This window comes from Canis lupus, chromosome 4 (assembly GCF_048164855.1).
Source record: "Canis lupus baileyi chromosome 4, mCanLup2.hap1, whole genome shotgun sequence".
Lineage (NCBI taxonomy): Eukaryota > Metazoa > Chordata > Mammalia > Carnivora > Canidae > Canis > Canis lupus.
The window spans coordinates 10,813,116-10,834,532 of NC_132841.1; the positions used below are offsets into that span (position 1 = coordinate 10,813,116).

Genomic DNA, 21,417 nt, shown 5'->3' on the forward strand with positions numbered 1-21,417 from the left:
CTGAAACCCTAGAAAGAGAGTGTAATTAGAAAATAAACCACCTTGCTTCATATATTCATTTCTCTTGCCAAATGAGAAATTTCACCCTGAAGCAATGATTTTCTCTTCCATGAAGGTTGACTGCTTGCCGGTGAGACAGTAGATGGTTTCTACTTTCACCTTAACGTGGAGGCTAACAGTTCTCTTAATATTGCCACCGCCTCCATGAGTGTGACTCTGATGTCCCCTGTGCGGAAGGGACTTACGCTTCGCAAAGCACCTTTCCATGGTGCCAGATCTACAGAGACCCAGAACTAGCTCGCCCTCTCCCTCTCTTCCTTCCTCCCACTTCCTGCTATGTGTTGAGTGGGCATCTCAGGGAGGAGAGACAGCTCCTGATACCGGGAGGTCACAGAGTATGGGCAGACAGACAGACGAACAAGCTGTTAGAGCCACAGTGATGAGTGCTGCAGGAGTGGTGAGGACGTGCGCTGTGATGCAGAGGCGGGGAGGCTGCTGGAAGCGGCAGTGCCCAGAGCGAGCCCTGGAAGCCACGCAGGAGTTTTATATACTAAGCCTAGAAGGTCTTTCCCATTCAGGGAGCTGTAAGCAGCACAGCGCTGGGGCACTTCGGAGAAGCAGCGTCTAGGCGGAGATGAAGACGGGCAGACAGGGGCTGCATCAGGAAAGGCTTTCTGTGTCCAGCCAAGGGGCTTGGCTTTCCCTCTTGTAGGAGCCCCTGCTAGGTCCTTCGCAGGGGAGCTTCCAGTGAGGTCCCTAAGGCAATGGTGAGGAGGAGGTCCTGGAGGAGGAAGCCATGGCTGATTGCCTGGGCAAGAAAGGCCTTGTTACGGGGCTTCTGGGTGGCTTAGTCAGTTGGGCTTCTGCCTTCAGCTCAGATCATGGTCTGGGGTCTGGGGATCAAGCCCCACGTAGGGCTTCCCACTTAGTGGGGAGTCTGCTTCTCCCTCTAACCCTCCCTCATCTTGTGCTTTCACTTTCTTTGTCACTAATAAATGAATAAAATCTTTTTTAAAAAGAAGTGGAAGGTCTGGTTGGTAAATCATTTTGGCACTTGAACTAGTAGTGATTTTTGCAAACTTAAGTGCCCATCGTGGGTCAGTTCACTCACTATCTTTCAAGCTCCATTTGAAAAAAGATATTGGTGCCCTGGATAGATCTATTCAGTGAAGACAAAGGGGCTGTCCATCCAGCACTAAGGAGATGGTAGGACTGATGGAGCCCACCACCAATTCATTTCCAAACAATTGACAGGGAAAATACTTGCCACAATTAGACGGAGAAATGGTTAATATAGTCATAACTAAAAAAAAAAACCAGAAAACTGACCTTTAAAAATCATGATAGAAAAGCAGGCAAAGGACGTGTGCGAACAAATCAAAATTTAAGATAAATAATACACAGAAGCACAAAGAACATAAAATAAATACACAAACCAATGCACATGAAAAATATTTAACAGTATTACTGGTCAAAGCCATGACCAATTAAACACTGAGAGTTACTGCTTTTCATGTATCAAATTGGTGATGTTTAAGAAGCTAACACACAACTCAGTACTGACAGGACTGGTGGTCTGGGCACCCTTCCCAAAATTGTGGGGGTGGGGCATGGAAGTTGGAAACTTTTCTGAAAGCAATTTAGACAATTAAACCCAAAGCCATAACAATGTCTTGCTCTATGATTTTACTTTCAGGAATCTATCTTAAGGAAATAATGAACGAGGCAGCAAAGATGTGTATGTACAAGAACACTGTTGTATTATTTCCGAGGAGCCTAAATCTTGGGTCAGGACTGGCCCAGTTCGATAAGCTTTGGTGTGTAGTGTAAGACAGACTGCTGAGCAACCACTAGAAATATATACTCCAAGATCTGGAAATGGTTGAGGAAAATGACCATGATGCAGTCTCACATAAATCAGTAGATTAAACCACAAAATCGGCATGATCTCAATTTCACTTTTTAAAATGAGTCAACAAAATTAAAAGGCAAACTACAGAATGAAAGAAGATATTTGCTAATGATATATCAGATAAAGGGCTAGTATCCAAAATCTATAAAGAACTTATCAAACTTAACACCCAAAACACAAAAAAATCCAGTCAATAAATGGTCAGAAGACATGAACAGATATTTCTCCAAAGAAGATGTACAAATGGCTAACGGACATGTGAAAAAATGCTCAACATCACTTGGAATCAGGGAAATACAAATAAAAACCACAATGAGATAACACCTTACACCACTCAAAATGGCTAAAATTAATGACACAGGAAATAATACGTGTTGGCAAGGATGCAGAGAAAGGGGAACCCTCTTAACACTGTTGGTGGGAATGCAAGCTGGAGCAGCCACTCTGGAGAATAGTAAGGAGGTTCCTCAAAAAGCTCAAAATAGAGCTACCCTACAACCCAGCAGTTGCACTACTAGGTTCTTAACCAAAGGATACAAACACAATAATTCGAAGGGGTACATGCACCCCAATGTTTATAGCAGCAATGTCCACAATAGCCAAAATATGGCAAGAGACCAGATGTCCATCAACGGATGAATGGATAAAGAAGATGTGCGATATATATTTGTAATGGAATATTACTCAACCATCAAAAAGAATGAAATCTTGCCATTTGCAATAATGTGGATGGAACTAGAGGGCTGCTAAGTGAAATAAGTCAGTCAGAGAAAGACAAATATCATATGATTTAACTCATATGTGGAATTTCAGAAACAAAATAGATGAACATAGAGGAAGGAAAGGAGAAATAAGATAAAAACAGAGAAGGAGGCAAACCATAAGAGACTCTTAACTATAGAAAACAAACTGAGGGTTGCTGGGAGGGGAGGGGAGTGGGGAGAATGGGGTAACTGGGTGATGGGCATTAAGGAGGGCATGTGATGTGATGAGCAATTGATGAATCACCAAATTCTATCCCTGAAACTAGTAATACACTATATGTTAACTAAATTGAATTTAAATTGAAAAAAAATAAAATGAGTATACACTTTAATAAATGTTGGAAGGACATGCATCTAAGAGAGGAAGTTATGGGCATTTCTTTTAATGTAATTTCTCTGTTTCCCTGTATTTTGCAATTTTCTACAGTAAATATTACCTTTTGACCAATTTTTAAAAATTAGTCTACAAAGCGACATGGTCCCTACAAGTACAGCAGGTTGGTGTTGGCATCAGCTGTGGTCGAGGCAGATGGAGTAGCAGGTGGCCCTTTGTTGGCCAGGTGCTTGGAGTCCTCGGTGTCACTGTGTCATCGGTCCCTGTGGAGGGCCTACGTGTGGAAGTGCCTGTGACCATGTAAATAAACCCCACCAAACCCAAACATATATCTCCCTATCTCGGCAGCCTACCAGCCAGATCCCAAATTACCTGTAGCCACCCCTACACCATGTGAAGGGAAGCACATTGGAGAGAAAGTTGTAGTTAAATTACTTTTATGAATTGTACTCAAACCGAGGACTTTCTAAAAGCATTGTTAGAGTCTCTCTCAGAATCTTGATAGGGATCAAGGCAAGTGAGGGTCCCTGACACTTGAGCTTAATTAGCTTAATTAGATTTACTATGAACTCAGCTTCTTAGTGGTTAGTATTTGTTGAATTGAGAAAAGGGTGTTGTAATATTGTAATTTATAATAAGAAACATATAGTTGGTCTTTGCCCTGTTTCTGGCACAGAGCTTCCAAAACCCTTGGAATTTCCTGAGCAATAGGAGCAAAAGGAGCTTTTGTTATAATACTTGATCTCTTGTCCTCAGTTCTTAAAACTCAGATCCCTGAAGGTGAGTTGGGTGTCTTGTTATTCATATAGCTGGGTTTATGGTAATGAAGTGACTTTTGAAGTGCACCTAAGGATGGAAGCTGGTTGCCAGGGAAACCACCTGGTGAATACAGAGTTGGAAACAGTCCCAGCCCTTGACTTCCGGGAAAGGGAGAGGGTCTAGAGATGGAGTTCAATCACTAATGGCCAATGATTTAATCAAGCATGGCTTTGTAATGAAGTCTCTATAAAAACCCAAAAGGATAGAGTTTTGACAGCCTCCAGGTTGGTGAACAAATGGAGATTTGGGGAGAGTGGCATGCTCAGAGCCAGCATGGGATCTCCTCACCCTTGCCCAATACCTCGCCTTATACATTTCTTCCATCTGGCTGTTCTTGAGTTATATCCTTTTATAATAAATTGGTGATCTGGTAAGTAAGACATTTTTCTGATTTCTGTGAGCTGCTCTAGTAAATTAATCAAACCCAAGGAGTGGAGTCGTTGGAACCTCTGATCTATAGCTAGTTGGTTAGAGGCGCAGGGAACTAAGCATCTGGGCTTGTGAAGTAGGGGGAGTCTTGTAGAACTGAACCCTTAGATATCTGACAACCTCTCCAGGAAGATTGATTCAGAATTGAGTTGAATTGTAGGACACCCAGGAGGTGTCTGAGAATTGCTTATTGGTGGTGTGAGGGAAAACCATACACAGGTTGGGATTGGTATTCGAATATCAGACATGAATCCAGCCCTGAGGAAGTCAGGTTCTAGTTTACAGCCCCAGCCTGCAGGATACAGGGCATCTTGTCCCAAGCTAGATTCTCAAGGCTTCCAGGGCATCAGATGAGCAGCAGGGATCCTGGAGCTCACTTCAGAGTCAGGAAAAATCTGAGTTACTTAGGAAGTTGAACACTACTCACAAGAAGTCCTTGGAGTCACTGGTCTGAGTGAGTCTTTCTCCAGGGTGAGTCCTCACACTTCAACCTGATAACTTGGGCCATGGGCTTGAGGCTAGGGGCTGCTGTTGAGAGCAGAACCTTAGTTCCTACTTTCCCAACCAGTGGCAGTTAGAAGGGGAGGTGGGGGTTGTGGCACATTTGTTCAAAGGATCTACTGGAGTCCGAAGGCTCAGATTCCTGAGCTCTGAGTGGAAACCAGAGCCCTGTTGGGTTCTTGGTTGGGAAGGGCAGACACAAAAGAGAGGTATTTTCCTGGACTCCTGGGGTGGGTGTAGGAACCAAGGTCGTTAAGTAGATGGCCATCTTGATTTCAATTGTATTTGGGGCAGAGGGGCGGGTTGGGGAAGGGGGAGATTGGGGTCACCTAAGAGACAAAGACCATGCAATTTGCTTCATATATGGCTACCTCTTGAGCAAGAGGCTTTGTCTGCTCTGCTGGCAGGAAAGCATTCAAGCACTCATTTAGAAATCAACACCCTACCCCCAGCAAGTGCATACTTGCCCCCAAGTGGGATCTATATAGTTCTCTGCTGACCAGAGACCTTCCCCCAGCCTTGTGCTCACCCAGCATGGCTCCCACATTACTCAGGCAGCGAGAGGGACAGCGCACCCCTTTCAGCACATAGGTGGCCCTGTAGACAGTAGAGGCTTGCTCCCTCCCCATGTTATTCTTGCACTCACCTCTTGCAGGACTGGGGGGCCGGGGCTAGAACCTGGCTCTGCTGTCCAGTTGGGCCTTGCCCTCCACTCCCCACCTCTGGGGATGTAGTCAGTGATAGAAAGTGATGAGGCCACCACCAGTGTTGTGGTGTTAGGTGGGTCACGTCATTACTTATAGCAGCCTCCTGCTCAGCACACAGGCCCAGGAGTGCAGAGTGCTCAGTGGATGGTTGATCAGTCATAATCTTTGATACTTTAGACCTCTGAAGTGCACGGCGTGTCTATTTCAGACCCAGCCCTGGATGCTTCACCTGCTGCGTGTGTTTAGGGTAAGGATTTTTGTAGTTGGAATCAATTCTGCTGGCCACTCTTCAGATAATTCCCCAACCAAGTCCACTTCTGTTTCTCTCAAGAACGCAAATCTGGACCTTCAGCCTCACCCACGAGAAGGTGCTGAGCCTGACCTCGCAGTCAAGACCCCTGGAGAAGATCAAGCTGAACACAGCATCAAGTCAGAAAGCCACAAAAGGGCTTCGACCTTTTTCAAATAAACTGGGCCATCAGCTTCTTTAGGAACTAAGTCTTCTATTCTTTTCAGTACCTCAGTCCTTTACAGATCTTCCCAAACTAGTTCCCTAAATTCCCAGAAATTTTCTAGCCAAGTGCTGACCATTGCTGTTAGAAAAGCCCAAATCTAACTCCAAACGAGAGTGCATCTAAAAATCCCTGGTTCTGTAATGGGCTTGGTTCAGTGTTTTCAATTCACGCAGAGCCAACTGCTGAAGAACTTTAAAAAATTCTCCTTTTCCTCATCTCAGCCAAACCCTTTGTGCCCAGGGGCCCCCCGAACCCCTCTAGAGATGTTTGGAGCTATTTATAAATGTGACACATGATTATGTCTGCCTTGGCAAGCAGATCACACAGAACTTGAAGTTTTGGGAGGAGAAAACAGATACCCTAGTCTGAATCTGGCCATGATATCATTTACCTTCTAATTCGTGGTGGCCTGCTGCCCGGGAACCGCCATCTGAGCCCTTGACAGATACAGGGCTCCATGAGAAAGTTCAGTCCCTGAGGACCCCAGCTGGTAGGTTTGGAAATGTCTGGACCTATAACATTCCAACTAGGGTTGGAAAAGACTCCAGCACTTGGTTTTCTTTGTCAAGTGATGCCCCCAGAGAAGTTCTCGCGTGTTAAAATGAAAACCAGAGTTTCCCTTGGTCTTGTCATCCTCTGCATTGTCCTTTTAGGCAAAAGAACGATCCAGGGCAGAGCCAGATGCTTTATGAGTTTCAGACTTCAGATCCAGATCATCTATAACTGGGGATTCTGAAGATGCTCCTGGATATAATTTGGAATCCTTTTTGGTGATTTTAAAGGAATCACAGATGATAGGAATATTTAAAAAGATTGAAATCAGGCTGGATTTCTTTCTTTCTTTCTTTCTTTCTTTCTTTCTTTCTTTCTTTCTTTCTTTCTTTTTTTTTTTAAAGGAAAATATAGCAGATTCTGAGAAACTATAGGTCTGCTTTACATTGCTTTCCAGAAAACTCTGGGATTGATTGATGATCAGGGAAGGGATAAGGAGATTTCTAGGAGTCTGCACTAGTTCAGAGAGAGCACATAGGTTGTGCCAAACTCGTGCCATTCTTTGTTGAGATTGCAGTGCTCACTTAATACCAAGGAATCCCACAGAGAGCATTTTTTCTGTTTCATACAGCATCTGACATAAAATCCTATACGTAAAATGGAGAAATGTGGGTTGGGTAGTAGTACACTTGGACAGGTGAGAGATGAGTGGGCTGGACAATTATGTTTAAAAACTGGATATCAGTGGAGCGTAGAGCATTCTGTTCTAGCTTCTCAATGTTTAGAAATGGAAAACTTGCTTGCTAAACTCATAGACACTACAGAAGTAACAGGGAAGGCTAGTCTGTAGGTAACCAGATTTGACATCTAAGCTTTATAGCCTGAAATGGTGGGCTCAGATCAATGGGTAAAATACCAACCAGGACAAATGCTAAGTTTGGATTTAGATCTTTAAATATGGAAGAGATATTTTGCCAATTCATGTGGAAGATCACGGGGGAGTTAAATAGACCATAGTGTGCTGTGATCCTGCACTGCCTTCCTGGAGCATCCATGCTGAGCTCGTGTCCAGGCCATTACACATGAAAATAAGTTCACATCTAGTTCCTGGTAGGCCACATCTCAGTTCAATCCTGGGATCTGCATTTTAAGGTCCAGGAGCAGTGACAAACCAGAGGACATTGAACAGCACAACCAGAATAAGGAGGCATCTGGAATATCATACAAAAGAGAGCAAAAGAAATTTTTTAACATTTGAAACACGTATTTTAGCTTTTTACTGTAGAAAAATAAACACATCACAAAAATTGGGAAAACCAAAGAGCAGTGGAGAAAAGACACTCATTCTCTCCAAGGAAGAATCATTTTTGGACAGGAGAAGGTGACGGGTGGTGAGGAGGTTGGTTAGGGGACAGGAGTACTGCCTTGGCCTCTGAGGTTCAGGTTCATCTTCACCAAGATGGAGGGCTTGATTAGGTGACCCTCAGGCCACTTCTAATGTTATGAATGACTTACTGATAGGACAGGACTGTCTCCTAAACTGAAAGGCTGTCAGGTAATCAAAAGGAGTAGATTGAGCAATGCTATTCCAAATTCCAGGAGATAAAACTAGAATCAGAAGGATAGGCAAACTTAGAAAGCTTATTATAGCTTATCATTAATTAAAAACTTATTAATAATTAGAACCACCCCCAAAATAGAAAGGATTGCTTGTCAAGCACTGAGTACTTGCCATGGGATAAACTCATGCTTGTCACTTTCAGTTTTGGCCAAGAGAGGATTTCTACAGTTGCCTCGAAGTCCCATGTGCCCGGCTCCTACACAAGCCTCATCAACCCAGATCCCCATTTACGGAGAAACTACATCTATTGAGAAAGGAGATGCTTTATAGATTAGAAGTGTTGAAATAATATCTTCCTTCACATTCTCAGAATCTTAAATACAAAAGGGAAAAGTTACCGAATTTCAAGACCTTCTCAAAGGGAGATCCCAAAGAATCAAAGATCTTTGCCACACATTTTGAGGCCCCAGTCAAGCTGATATTTATACCTGTGGAAGGCTTTCTATTTTCATAAGGTAGCAGTGCATAAAGCAGCCGGACTCTGAAACCCCTCCCCTTCTCCTTGTGACCTGGAAGCTCTATGTTGGAATGGCCTTAGCATGGTTGTGTCACAAGATGGAGAGATGGGAGATTTCTGACTCACTGCTGGGAGAACAGCCCCCTCTTTGTGTGAATGAGAAATAGACTTCTATTGTTTTGGGGTACTGAGATTGTGGAATCTGTCTACTGTAGAAGCTGACCTGACCGGGTAGGAAATACTCTCAAGGATTACTACCCTTACCCAGATGAGATGAACAGGAAGTAAAAACCTTATAGAAAAAACAAACAAACAAACAAACAAACAAAAACCTTATAGATACTCCTATTTTTCTCAAGGGTGAGGATCACTACCTGAACTTCATCTAAAAGAACTCTCTTTCTGTCTCTTTCACTTGTTTAAGCTTTCTTGGTCAGACTTCCTTTAATAAAAGATTTCCTTTTTTTTTCTTTTTTTATGGCATAAAATTTCAAAAAGTTTCTAGCACTCCTGGAGTCCTTGTGAAGCCCTCAGTGTGCATCTCACCTAATCCTCACAATGACTGTATGACATGGGTATTGTCACCATCCCCATCTTTCAGGATCTGGAAGCTAAGGCTCACACAGGCAGATGGCCAACCTGGGGGCACACTGGGAGTAGGTGAGGAAGCTGGGTGTTCAGCCCAGCTTGGACCAACCACAGAGCCCTAGCTCCTAACTGGTAAGTAGCTCCACTGGTATAATTCAGTCCTCCACTAAACACCTGGATCTCCAACAAGGGTCTTCCATGACCTACCTAATAGGGGAGCCAATCATCTTATTGGCCCATTTTAATCTGTAAGAAAGTTCTTTTTTTACTCTGAGGTGAAATCTGCCTTCCAGGCCTCCAATAAATGCTTAATGAATCGAGTCACCATTGTCCTCCTACACTAGAACCACTATATTATGTATGCATCTTTCCATTTTAAGAAGACAAAGGATCTGTACAGGAAAAGGCAAAGGCTAAAGAATAGTTTCCAACCAGCCTTCTATTACAGAGAGAGATATTATTATAAAATGTTGTATTTCACCATCATGGCAAGGAATGAAGTATGATGTTGACTACTGATTTAAGGAACAGCAGTCCCCTTGTGCTGTACTTGTTGCTATTTGAACACCCTATTTATCTAAATTATATATTTGAAACATCTTTATTACAAATCATGAGCAGCATTATTCTCCTGAATCATCTTTGGAGTTTATGTCAAGTGGGCTTTTATATATATATATATTTTATATGTATAAAATATATATTTTTTGTAAAACATTTATTTAAAAAAATATATATATAATATATTTACCCATCCATGTGGATATATATTATATAATATATATATTATATATATTATATAATATATATCCATGTAATATATATATTACCCATCCATGTGAATGGGTAAAAGGAAAGTAAATTCTAGTCCCTGCTCTGACAATAAGCGTATGATCCTGAGGAACTTACTTACCTTCACTAAATGACCATATAAACACGCTCTCAGTTTTTATGACTAGAGGATTGTGGAGTAACCAAAATGTAAGCAGCTCTGAATTTCAGGAGATCCATGAAAGGAGATTTGTTTCATCTACTCCCACCCACTCTTGCCAACAGAGATTCTAATTTAACTTTGTAGCAATGATCATAAGGTTCAAACATTTTTTTCTCTGCTTTCTATACTTTTAAATCAAGATTCCTTTGATACACTGTGTACTTCTGTTTAATCTCTAGTATGGAGAAGTTAGGGTGCATAGTTCACAAGACCATCCTCACTTCAGACACCAGCTGCAAGTCTGGACTCCCCAGGTCCACTCTTAGGTTTGATCATTCTTTAAGAGCACCCACAGGACTCCCTGATGGTTGCAATTTATAACAGCAAAAGAATAGAGATTAAAGCCAGCCAAGTGAAGAGGGGCAGGTCCAGGAGGGCTCCAAATGCAGAGGTTCTTGTTATCCCCTCCCCATGGTGTCACGGGCAGTGTCAACTCCCCCCAGGAATGATGTTGACAGTATTTGTGGAATATTACTAACCAAGGAAATCCACCCATGACTAAGTGTCGAGTCTATATGGAGGCTCCATAGTCAACTGCATATGTAAGGGGCCTCAGTCTTCAGATTTTTTGGAGGTTGAGTTGATACTGTATGACTTAAAAGCCCTCACCAGAAGTCACATTGTTAGAAATTCTGGTATGGTCCGAGACCCCCAAGTAAACAAAGACACTCATCAGTGAGGACATTCCAAATGCTTGGAGATTACCCACCAAGAGCTGGAGGCAAAGGCCAGACCTCCTTTTTGTTAACCCTTACTATGTATGTAGAAAAGTTTTCTTTTAGATAAGTTTGTGAAGATCATTTTTTTTTTAAATCTTGTTTTCTATCTGAAGCAAAACAGTCAACTGCATCATCAAAAGCAAAAGCATTTGGAACATCTACTATGGTGCTTGGAAAATCCTGTGTTAATTGCTGACAAATTTTACCCTACAATGTCTAAACCCGGTCTTATGTATCGGCAGACATGCTGACATGCTCCAGTAGCGCCGGCTGGATGAAATTATAGAGGTGTTATCACCTCTTGACCACACATTGCTAAGGTTCAGCCTGGCTTCTGATCAGCCATTTTTGTCATGGTTGCCAGTTCCCAGGGTTCTGACAAGAAGGCATAATGAGATGTGGGACAATGTCACCAGCCTCTGAATCTGTAGTTCATTTGTCACAGTCACTCAATTCCCTTTCATGTACCCACTTTCTCCTCTCCAGGTTCAGAAAATGGGCAACTCCCTGACTCTCCAGAGTCACTTTTTTGGGCAATAAAGTTCAGTTGGCTCTGAAAGTTGAGTGCACTTTGACATCACAATGGATCTCCAGAACCATCAAAGTACATGCTATGAACTGAACTCTGTTCCTTCCAATTCATGTGTTGAAGTCTTAACTCCCACTATGATTGTATTTGGAGACAAGACCTCTGAGGAGGTGATAAAGGTTAAATGAGCCCACGGGGGGCGGGGGGCATCTTGAGATTATAGGACTGGTGCCCTTATAAGAAGAGGAAGAGCTCTCTCCACCAGGTGAGGACATAGTGAGAAGGCAGCCATCTCCAGGCCAAGAAGAGGACTCTCACCAGCAAATGACTGTGCTGGACTTACAGCCTCCAGAACTCTGACAAATAAGTTTGTTATTTAAGCCCCCGTCTATGGTATTTTGTTATGGTAGCCTGAGCTGACCAATACAGTATAATTTCCCCAAAGTGATCAACCTGGCTCTCTTACAAATGCAGGAAGAGCATGTGTCAAAGTTTTGTTTAAACTCTCATTGAAGGGACCTGCATGATAGTGGAGCTGGTTCTTGGTTAGACTTTTATTTTAAGATTTATATATTTGTTTGAGAGAGAGAACACATGTGCATGAGCGGGGGGTGGGGCAGAGGGAGAGGGAGAAACTCAAGCAGACTCCATGCTGAGTTGATCTCATGACCCTGAGATCACAACCTGAGAAGAAACCAAGGGTCAGATGTTTCATTGGTTGCACCACCTAGGTGCCTTTTGGTTAGACTTTTAAAATGAGCACCTTCCTCTGACCTGGACTCCTCAAGGCATAGGGTCATTCTGTGCTGCTGCTTTTAATAAAAAGAGCTACCATCTACTGATTGCTTATTAAATGCAGATGCAGTTCTATTAACTTCATAAGCTATAATTTTATCCAATCCTCTCAAGAACTGCCATTATGTCTATTTTACACATAGGGTCACTGAAGGAAAAAGAAGTTAAGTTACTAGATCCAGGTCACACAGTGGCAAAACCAAGATTCAAACTCAGGCTGCCTGGCCCTGGTGCCTGCTATACTTCCCCCCCACACTGCATGGTCCCCACCCTTTTCATTCTCTGCCTTAGGGAACTTGGCCAGCTACTCCTTGGCCAAATTTCTTTTGTCGTAATCATCCTTTCTGCAACATGAGTGTTAACTCTGGAGTCAGCCATACTTGGGTTCCAGTTGTATCTCTGCTACTTACTAGCTGTATCATCTTGCTCCAGGTACTTATCAGGGCTAGTCTTCAGTTTCATTATTTATAAAAAAGTCTATTTCACAGAGTTGTTTTGAGAATTAATTGAGATAATAGGAGTAAAATACCTGTAAGCATTTGATGCCAGCTTTGTTAGATATCTAATCATATAGTTTGTCTCAGGAATAGGAGATAGAGATTCTTTTCCTGGGATCCACAGCCAGTAGGGGAGAGGATTACATCATTTTTTTTTGTGGTGAAAAAGTCTATAGCTTTTCTTTTTAAATATTTTATTTATTTATTCATAGAGACAGAGACAGAGAGAGAGAGGCAGAGACACAGGCAGAGGGAGAAGCAGGCTCCATGCAGGGAGCCCGACATGGGACTCGATCCCAGGTCTCCAGGATCAGGCCCTGGGTTGCACGCGGCACTAAACCGCTGAGCCACCTGGGCTGCCTTATAGCTTTTATCATATTCCCAGAAGAGTAGGTGACCCCACGCCTCAGCAAATTGGGCACCTGTGACTGTAGTGAGCATGGAGGTTGAGACTTGAGTCCTTTACTCTTCCTGCCCTCTGCACAGCTGGATACGTAGCAGGATCTGGGTCTTTTAGCTTTCCTCCCCTGAACACAGTGCTGGACACACAACAAGATCTCAGTGGTGTGCATGAAATTAAATTCCACTGAAATTCAGCAGTGGATGTCAAGGCCTAGGATGTGGGGTCCCTGATGTTGCCAGCCTGCCTTCCTTTCATACAAATATGCCCACTGTGAAATGATTTCCGAAATTACTCCTTTTGTCCAACAACAATAATCCAAAGCTGAGTATTCCAAATGCTGCATTGGAAAAGGATGCTGATTACACCAATCAAACTGCATGTGACGTCTACTGCTGGGGGGGGTGGTGGTGACGTCTACATGGGTGGTGGGGGTGGTGTATACAGCAAGCCTGTATGTCTGTATTAGCCCTCTTTGCCCTTCATCACTCAAATACCTTGAAATTATAGTGACTACCATGCAAAGAATGGAAACACAAGCTATTCAGTTTTATTTTTATCTATTTACTTGTGGATTGTTATACCTATCCTCAATTTAAAAAGGATTTATGTATATTTAGATACTGATTTCCAAATAAGGTTTTTAATATATCTTGTCCTCCTATGTGAGATCTGTGTAGTTTATATTACATACTCCTATAAATCTCATTGAATTAAAAAAGTTTACATTTTACATCAATTCTGAAGAATGAATAATAATTTTCAAACAATAAATTAACAGATTAAGAAAGGACTTTAGTGGGATGCCTGGGTGGCTCAGCAGTTGGGCATCTGCTTTTGGCTCAGGGTGGGATCCTGGTCCCGGGATTGAGTCCCACATCAGGCTCTCTGCATGGAGCCTGCTTCTCCCTCTGCCTATGTCTCTGCCTCTCTCTCTGTCTCTCATGAATAAATAAATAAAATCTTTTTTAAAAAAGAAAGGATTTTAGTAAGCATCCAAAATGCACATCATACAAAAGAATAAGTTCAGTAAGAGAGGCAATCAGAGGAAGAAAAAGAATATAAAATAGAACAAAGTTGTGGTAGGTTGGTGTACAAGAGTGGGCCATAAATTTGGCTTTATACAGCAGTCAAAGCAAAGAAAACCCACAGAATTTTCAGTGTCCAAAAGTTAAAAAAATAAGCCAATTTGTCAATAGAAGACTAAGACAAATTTCTTCTATAGGATTTCACAAAAGGATAATGGGTAAAGGAGTGGACAGACCATTGCAACTACCTTGCGTGGATTTATTTATTTATTTATTTATTTAAAGATTTTATTTAATCATGGGAGACAGAGAGAGAGAGAGAGAGAGAGAGAGAGGCAGAGAGAGAAGCAGGCTCCATGCAGGGAGCCCGACATGGGACTCAATCCCAGGTCTCCAGGACCAGGTCCTGGGCTGAAGGCAGCGCTAAACCGCTGAGCCACCCAGGCTGCCCCACATTGTGTGGATTTAGAGTATCTGGCTGTTTCTTGTAGAGTCCTCCGGTGAAGCCAATGCTCTAACACCAAATGCAATTCAGAAAAAAACAATTCTGTGAGGCACCAGCAATGCTCCTGAAGAACACTTTCTAAAGGATTGGCTAGAATGCAAGGAAAAGATTTAGGAGGGAAAAAAAATCACCTCAAGTTGTGGAGGGAGTGCATATCCATTAGGCAATCCTCCCTGAAAAATATGTTCTTGTTCCCAAGCCTGCTAAAGTTGGAGGTTCTATTCTCTGGGAGACAGGCCTGGAGTATAGATATTCTACGTTGTTTAACTAAATGAAGAGTCGAATGTCCATCATTCCACCAAAATTATGAAGCTTCAGAAAAAAGATGGGTATCCTGATGTGCACAGGAGTGGGGTAGGCTGATGGAGTATATGCACATAGGGCCAAGAATTTCTTCAGAAACACATACAAATAGGCAACCAACATGGAGCAAGACAGCAAGAACTGCAGTCTGGGCACTCTGTCAAAGCAGGCGTTACTGATGCAGCCAGATGAGACTGCACATAGAATTGCATGTTCTGACAAATTGCCATGGTAATCACACTGTGTTTCTGGATGTGATGGCTTATTATGTAGTAGTCAAGGTAATTGGAGATATTTTTGTTTCTTTGTTAGATGGGAGCACAAGGAGGAAGATTGGGGAAGGGGATTGTTCTGGAGGGAGTCAGAAGCACTGTGCTTGAAGTCAAGGAAAGAGAGAGAAGGAGGTAGGGAAAGGGAGGGAGAAGGAAAGGGAGAAAGAGCTTGTGTGGCTGTCTAGGGAATGAATGAGAACAAGAGGTAAGAGGTAGCGGTGGTGGAGGAAGGGAAAGGGACACAGGGGTTTTAAAGGCTGCTCATGTCCCTCTGCTCCCAAATATGTTGAAACCTATGCCTTGCCAGCTGGTGTTAGGAGGGGGTCTCTGGGAGGTGATCCAGTCATGATGGTAGAGCCCTCCTGAATGGGATTAGTGCCCTTACAAAGGAGGCCCTACAGAGATCTCTCACCCCCTTGCTTGCCCTGGAAAGACACAGAAGACACCATTCATGAACCAGGAAGAGGGCTCTCACCAGAACCCAACCGCGCCGGCACCTTGACCTTTCAGCCTCCAGAACTGTGAGAAATACATTTCTGTTGTTCATAAGCTACAAAGCCTATGGTCCTTTGTTACAGAAGCCTGAATGGATGAAGAGAGGGTTCCCATCTGAGAGCCAGCCCTAGGGTCGAGTAGCCTCTTAGAGGAGCTCAATTAGTGCTCAAGCTCGGGGTCTGTGCCGAGGTTCTGACACAGAACCTCTTTGCCTATTCTCAATATGTGAAGGACTTAGGGTGGTTTTCCTTGTAAGGCTCCTGAAGCCACTGACTCAGAAGAGTCTGAGTAACCTGACTTCTGCACAGAGACCATGTATACGGCTGGTGAGGCCTTGAGAAGAAAGGTTATAACTATCAGGGATAATACAGTCAAACAAATGATTTAGTCTAGATCTTGTTCATGAAAGGACTTATCTGTATGTATTTTTGTATATGATAGTTCCTGGCTCTGTTCATTGCAGATGAGGAAGGAAAGAAGGCAGTTAAATGATGCTGGCTGTACTTGATGATTAAAAAAACATTTTTTTTTAAGATTTTATTTATTCACGAGAGACACATAGGCAGAGGGAGAAGCAGGTTCCCTGTGGGGAGCCTGATGTGGGACTTGTTCCCAGGACTCCAGGATCAGGCCCTGATCCAAAGGCAGACGCTCAACCACTGAGCCACTCAGGCGTCTCTTGATGATTTTTTTAAACGTTAGTTTTCTGTGCTCTCTCATGGCACAGGCATGGCTTCCCCTTCCCCCCGAGGACTGGGGGAGGCCCTATGGCTGTAATAACCCATCTAGGCCTGCTCCTGGGTATAGACCCCTTATTTACTCAGGTCTTTGCTCCCTGCTTGGTGCTTGTGAGTGTGCCCCCAACCAGGATAACAGGTGATGAGAGGATGGATGCAGGAGACACTGTCTGAGAGACATGATCACACTGGCAAGTGATTGCCACTGTGGCGTCCCCAGTCACAAAGAGGACTCTGACATTTGACTCTGTGTGTAAGAGAAAGAAAATGCTGCTAGCAGTACCTGGGAATACAGAAGAAGGGCTTGGTGGAAGGGAGCGGGATGGTAGACGTGAACACAGAGAAGGCAGTGTTGGCAAGCTACACACAAGGAGATAACAGTGGACAATAAGCTGCAAGGTGGTCTCACTCTGTAGTGAAGGGCAGGACATGGGGGTGCTGATGCCATGATAGAGAGGTCATCACTGCAATGGGATCCCGGGTGCAGAGATGGCGAGGGAAGAGAGACTAGGAAAGAATGGGGAATCCTTAGTTTAAATGAGTAGAAGCAGGAATAGGAAGCTGCCAAGGAAACTGGGAATCCTACAGAGAGGAGGAAGGAGTCAGCTCTGTCCAGTGTATTAAACAAAGTGCTTAATCGTTCGTCAGAGAAATCAACTCTGCTAATTTTAGAAGAAAAGACACATATATAAAACTTGCCTGGGTGCATTCCAGAATCTCTGGATGGGCTGAAAAAAAAAAAAAAAAAAACAGGCTTGGAACTCTGAATGAATAGCAACAGAGACAGCCACTGCCCTGGAGTGCCAGGTATGCAGTTGGCATCCCTGACACCTGGAGCTCTGGATGCCAGCATTTCTCTGAGCACTGTGGCCACTGCTGCTCCAGGAACTCAGTCTTGAAATTAGCCTTTCAGCCAAGGAGAGAGCTTCCTGGTCCTGGCTTCTATGCAACAGTAAAGCCTGATGCTGAGCCTGTGGGCAGGAGTATCTGATGAAGGGAGTTTAGGGTCTCACAACTGCACTCTAGCTGCGAAAGAGGCTGGGGAAAATATCTAGCATTTGTAGCTTCTCCCCTGGGAGGTAGAGTTATAAAAAGGGCAGAGGGGACAGGGGACTTCTGGGTACGTTTGTGTTTGGAGAGGGGGCAGATGGGAGGGATCAGGAGAGTTAAGAAGAGAATATGTGATATGCAAAGAACATCTCAGAAGAAAGGAAGAGCGAAGCAGAGGAAGCCCTTGGGAGACAGGCTCCCTGGGCTCAGAAGGACAGTTACTGACACAGGAGGGGGTGGCACCCTGAGGGAGTGATGGCACCAGAAGCTTTGGGTAGGTAGGAAGGGCTCTAGAAAGCAGGGGCCTCAGAGAATTAGCCGTGCATCCCTGAGGTGGAGAACAGCCTGAAGTGCTCACCTCCTGTGGCCTCTGTTCCATGGCCGGCCAGACTTAGTCACCAGCAGGTCTTACACGGAATCTGTAGGCCTAAGCAGCAAATATCTACTGCTGGAAGGAGTTCAGCATTCCTTTCTATCGGCTCCGCAGACACCCGGGTGGAGAGGCTCCTCCAGGGCTGCCTCTCACTGAAGCCTCCCCTCTACCAAAGTCAAAGGGGGCAGATCTTCCCTCTCCTCCCCATCCAGGATCCTGCAGCCTGCCCTCAGGGGGTCTCCTCCAGGCCTGCTCACTTTCCACCCTCTCTGTTTCTTCTGTGAGCTTCTCAGGCCATTCCTTAAGTTTCCCTCCTGCTTAAGAAACTAGTTCTAAGTCCACAACGTTGGCCACAGTTGTTATATCTTGTAATCTCTGCTCATTGGTCCTAATTCCACCCAAAGAACAAGTGGGCACTCATCCACAGAGGCTGCTTTCAGTGCTATGTGAACAGAGGACTCTTTAGAGGAAACGTTTACCTCCCCTGATGTAGACATATAATTTGATAGATATTGCCTATGATTGTACTCGATTTCTCAGCAGCTGTACCTTATTTATGATCAACTACATCCCAGGTTCCCCCTCTCCCAAGCGCTGTCAAATTATAACGCGCTCATCTGTTCTTAGACACAAAGACAAACACACACACGTGCACATGCAGTTTTGTCTGCCTCCCGCTCCTCCTTCTGAGAGGCCACTCCCTCCTTATTCCACGTGTTTTTCCTGGGGCTGTCAATCTCAGCCTGTCACCCTATCGCCATCTACAGGGACGGACATGGTAACCCACGCTTGGCCAATCATATCACGTCCTACACCTAGCAACAGCTAACCATGTGACTAAAGAATCTTCCTCTATAATTAGAATACCAAGAAGTTCTCTTTTTGCTGGTGATCCTCCCGCTAAGACAAGATAAGCTTGGGGCTAGCAAGAGTACCTCCTCAGCCATGTGGAGGAAGTCCATTTACAGTGCGAGACAAAGAAGCCAGCCCCAGGAGGAAAGCAGAGCTCAAAGGCAGAAAGAAATAGAATCCCAATAACAGTGACTGGGTCCCTGGGTTTAGCTCTGCCAGAGTCACTAAATATCCTGTTGAAGCTGGTTGAATTGGTTCTTGTCCCTTCCAAGTGGATGAGCCCTGATAAATAATAACACTTTAAAAAATTAGAATGAAAGTAATAGACTTAATTGTGCAAAAACAGGTAAAACAAGTGTTCCTAATTCTATTTTTTTAGTTATACAAAAAATGGTACATTACCTTATACACTGTGTGTGTGTAGATGTGTGACTATAAAGTACAATCACAAATTTGCTCCAGAACTCATGCCCCTTTGCAAGGTAAGTTTGCTGCTGCTCCTCTCATGCAGAGGTGGAGCTTATTTCTCTCTTTCTGAATCTAGGCTGGTCTTGTGGTTTGAACGGTAGTCTGCAGCAGAAGAGCTGTGTATATGACCTTCTCAGGCCTTACAGCTTCTCAAAATAGAGGACAAGGTGAGAAAGTGGGTCTAGCCTCCTGGAAGAGGAGGAAGAGGCGGTGGGGAGGGAGACCAAGCCAAGGCCAATGCACAGCCAGGCCCAGGACCAAGCAGGCATGTGAGGCCCTCTTGAGCCTTCTGGGACAGCTCTCCCTCTAGCAGAATGCAACTGTGTAAGTGGATCTAACCCAGCAAAGTGAAACCAGAGAGGAACTGCCTGGGAAGCCCGCGAAATTGTGAGGAATAATAAATCTTAGTTGTTTTAAACCACTGAGTTTTGGGGTGGTTAATTATGCAGCCAAGGCTAACTGAAACAGATTGTGTTCTGCATGTTTCATAGAACTGCATATCGTCATCCCCCCCCCCGCCAAGTTATTAATATATTTATTAAAATTCTTCTGGTTGCAACCATCTGAAACCAACCCTGGCCAGCTTAAAAAGTGAAAAGCATGAGAAAGTTCTTGGGGGGTATCTCAAGAAACAAATGTAAGGCTGGGAAGAGAAGTCAGGGCTACTGTAGGGAAGTCTACAGTGGGAGTCCATGAAGTGTCTGTCCAGAAAAGTGCCATTAACACTCCAGTGGCAATGACTCCTGGACTGCTAACTTCAAGTTCTCAGGACAGTTTGACCCGTCCCACTTGGGCAACGAGTACCTCTGGATCATTCAGCTACAATGAATGTCTGGGGCAGAGCACGAAGACAGAAGCAAAAATAGTAGGTGAAAAACCATAGTAGGTGAACGGGGGAAATCCCAATATAGAAGCCAGAACCCAGTAACTCATTCATGGCCTCGGCCTGCTTTTCAACTGCTAATTGATTTTTCAAAGCTTCTTTCAACTCTTTTTGTAAAGAATGTATCGAGGCTCCTTTTTAATAGAGGGTAACAATCTGCGTGGGGTCATTCTTGAAAGTGTAACAACTAGAGCAACACTGTATACCCGCCCAGCGCCGCTGAATCCGCCAAGGTTTCTTGCGCAAAGGTCTCTGAGAGGGTGGGTTGGCGGTTTTAATTAAGTTTAAACATGTTTGGGGTGTGTCGACCAGAAAAGAATTGTGCTAAAACGTAAAAAGGGGTTAAAACCACAGTTAACAGGTGCCGTGAACACAGAAGGGAGGGAGGCAAGAGCCAACGCGTGGACCGCTTTCTGGGAAACGTGAGCGGCGCAGGTGCGTCCGGAGGGGAGCGCCGAGGGTCACGGTCCGGGCCGCCCCTCGGGCCCCAGCTGACGCCTGCGGTGGCGGGCGCGGGGCGGCGCGCACTGGGGACATGGGTGCGCGAGCGCCTGGGCCGGGGGCCGGGGGGCCGGGGGGCCGGGGGGCCGGGGGGCCGGGGGCCGGGGGCCGGGGGCCGGGGGCCGGGGGCCGGGGGCCGGGCCCGGGCTGGCAGGCGCGCCGCCTCCCCGCGCCTCGCGCTCTGCAGCGAAGCAGCCGCCCCCACGCAGCGGGGCGGGGGCCGGGACCGGGAGCGCGCGGGGGAGGCGTCCGCTCCCGGGGACTGAGGCGGCGCCTCGGGTTCCCGGCTGCCGCAGGGACGCGGGCCGCCGCGCCGTCGGCGACATCTTGCTCGGGAGGAAAGCGCGGGGAGAGCCGGCCGCTCCGAGCTGCTGCGCCGAGCGCACAGAGGGCCGGCCGGGCGCCGCGGCACCCAGGAGGTAAGCCTGCAGGGCGCCCCGCCCCCCGCCCCCCCGGCCTCCCGCGGCCCTGTCACCCGGCCCGCAGCCTCTGGCGGCCCCCCCGGGTGGCCCCCGCGGTCCGGGCCGCTCCGCCAGCCTGCAGGAGTCTCCCGCCCGGCACCCGCCGGGGCTGTCAGGACTGGGTCACCGGACGCTACCTGGCGGTCCTCCCGGGACCCGCCCCTTCCCGGCCCGGCCGCCCCGCGCCCCGCCCCCTCGCCCCCGCCCCTCGCCCCCGCCCCATGCCCCCGCCCCGCCCCCGCCCCGCCCCATGCCCCCGCCCCGCCCCATGCCCCCGCCCCCATGCCCGCCCCGCGCGGGCGGGGCTCCGGGTTTAAACGTCGCGGCGGGCCGGGCCGGGCCGGCGGGAGGGGCGGGGCTGCCTCCGTCGTGTCCCGGGTTCCGTAGGCGGCGGCGCGGAGCGGCTGGCGCTCGAG

At 45.8% G+C, this 21,417-nt stretch overlaps 1 long non-coding RNA gene across 1 annotated transcript; it reads left to right on the plus strand.

Annotated features, from left to right (window-relative positions):
• The first annotated feature begins 3,899 nt into the window (after window positions 1–3,899).
• LOC140631477 (uncharacterized) lies at window positions 3,900–5,950 on the plus strand. Its single transcript, XR_012029026.1, has 3 exons — window positions 3,900–4,199; window positions 5,675–5,713; window positions 5,798–5,950. It is a non-coding gene; the product is annotated as an uncharacterized lncRNA (long non-coding RNA).
• Window positions 5,951–21,417: the final 15,467 nt, after the last annotated feature.